General features: G+C 42.3%; 1 protein-coding gene across 1 annotated transcript in view; it reads right to left on the bottom strand.

The window, feature by feature from the left end:
* ctc1 (CTS telomere maintenance complex component 1) overlaps positions 1 to 2,500 on the bottom strand; it is a 40,797-nt gene that overhangs the window by 19,697 nt on the left and 18,600 nt on the right.

Here is a 2,500-nt window from a genome sequence, read left to right as displayed (position 1 = left end):
AAGCACCTGGACCTGACAGCATGCTGAACGAGATGCTAAAATGCCTGAGCTCAAAATTTCAATTGGCCATCTCAAAATTATTCAACTTGGTTCTGAGTGCAGGTTACTTCCCTGACATCTGGACTCTAGGACTAATAACCCCAATCTTTAAAAATGGAGATAAATTTGACCCTAATAATTACCGAGGCATTTGTGTGAACAGTAATCTGGGGAAGATTTTTTGTAATATTATAAATTCTAGACTGCTAAACTTCCTTATGAAGCACAATGTCTTGAGTAGAAGCCAAATTGGATTTTTACCAAAATACCGCACATCCGATCATATTTACACCCTGCACACCCTAACTGATAAACATGTAGTCCAAAATAAAAATGCTTTATTGATTTCAGAAAAGCTTTTGACTCTATTTGGCACCAAGGATTGTTTTACAAAGTTATTGAAAGTGGTGTAGGGGGTAAAACCTACGACATAATTAAATCAATGTACACAGAAAATAAGTGCGGCATAAAAATTGGCGATAAAAGAACAAATTTCCTCTCTGGAGCGTGGAGTGAGGCAGGGATGCTGCCTGAGTCCAACTTTATTCAACATTTACATCAACGAATCGGCAAAAACTCTCGACCAATCGGCAGCAGCCGGCCTCACTCTATACGACTCAGAGATTAAACTCCCGCTCTATGCAGACGACCCGGTTCTGCTGTCCCCTACTGAACAGGGCTTACAGCAGAACCTGGACCTGCTAGAGCAGTACTGCCGGACCTGGGCCCTGGCAGTAAACATGAAAAAGACCAAAATTATGATTTTTCAAAAAAGATCCAGATCTCAGGGAAAAAAATATACATTTACGTTAGGAGGAAACCACATTGAACATTCCCAGAACTATAATTATTTAGGTCTAAAAATCAGCAACACAGGACATTTTAACCTCGCAGTGAATGAAGTGAAAGAAAAAGCACGCAGGGCTTTCTGCCATAAAACACATTTTTGTAGACATTCCAATTAGAATCTGGCTGAAAATATTTCAATCAGTAATCGAAAAACCAATTGCCCTTTATGGCAGTGAAGTGTGGGGTCCAATCACAAATCAAGAATTTAGCAACTGGGACAAACATCCAACTGAGAGCCTGCATGCAGAGTTGTGTAAGAAGCTCTTACAGGTCCAGAGGAAAACAACAAACACATGCAGGGCAGAATTAGGCCAATATCCATTACTGATCAATACAAAAAAGGGCAATCAAATTCTGGCAACATTTGAAAAACAGTGACCCCCACTCATACCATTACAAAGCCCTGCAGTACCAAGAGCTGAGCAAAACCAGAACCAGAACCAGAACCAGTCCCCTCACTCAGCTGGTCCTGACGCTCAGTTCACTAACACACACTAACACTTCACAGCCTCAGGACCAGAACATCACAATCCCACCAAATTATAACTCAACAAAAACTAAATGATATTACTTATTGGGACACACAAACTAAAAACCAAAATAAAATGCAATGCTATCTGGCCCTAAAAAGACAGAACACTGTGGCAGAATATCTGCACACAGACCGAGACCAAACTGAGAACCGGCTCGACGAAGTCCAGACTCGGTGAGCACGGCCCGGCCGTGGAAAAAGGCCGACACAGACAAACATGGCCGCCGGCAGAAGAGAGGCTGTGCTCACACTGCGACACGGGAGAGGTGGAGACAGAGCTGCACTTCATCATCACCTGTCCTAAAGATAACCAAATTAGAAATGACTATTACCCAAAAATTAAACAGATCCACCCAAAGTTCAGAAGCCTCCCTGACATCAGCAGACCCGTCCTGCTGGGAGAGGAGAAGACAAGCTGCAACACAGCAGCTAAATATATTGTGACATGCCACACACACACACACACACACACACACACACACACACACACTCACACTTCAAACCAGTCCCAGAATGAGTTTTTTTTATTTTATTTTTTTGTCCTTTTACATTTGTATATAATTGATGTTACAATTGTAGTAACAGTAGTAATAGTGTAATGTTTTTATTTTACTTGTTTCACACTGTTCACATTGTTCATATTGTTATACACATGTAATATGCTTTGGCAATACAAATGTGTACATTTTGTCATGCCAATAAAGCACCATTGAATTGAATTGAATTGAGAGAGACAGAGACAGAGAGAGGGAGAGAGAGAGAGAGAGAGGGAGAGAGAGAGAGAGAGAGAGGCAGAGGAGAGAGAGAGAGAGAGAGAGAGACAGAGAGAGACAGAGAGAGAGAGAGAGAGAGACAGAGACAGAGAGAGAGAGAGAGAGAGAGAGAGAGAGAGAGAGAGAGAGAGAGTATTAGAGTGTGCCAGAGGCCTGAGAGGCAGGAGCAGTGGGCCGACCAACTACCTGACTGACTACAACTACCTACCACTAACTAGAACTATCTAGAACTTACTACAAATACTCCATATACTCCACTCCATCGTCTACCGGTCTGACGACGGTTAGACTCGGGGGGTTAACCTTA

Source organism: Centroberyx gerrardi, unplaced genomic scaffold, assembly GCF_048128805.1.
Source record: "Centroberyx gerrardi isolate f3 unplaced genomic scaffold, fCenGer3.hap1.cur.20231027 Scaffold_66, whole genome shotgun sequence".
Taxonomy (NCBI): Eukaryota; Metazoa; Chordata; class Actinopteri; order Beryciformes; family Berycidae; genus Centroberyx; species Centroberyx gerrardi.
The sequence above is the reverse complement of the archived record's forward strand: the minus strand, read 5'-3'. Positions and strand labels throughout refer to the sequence as shown.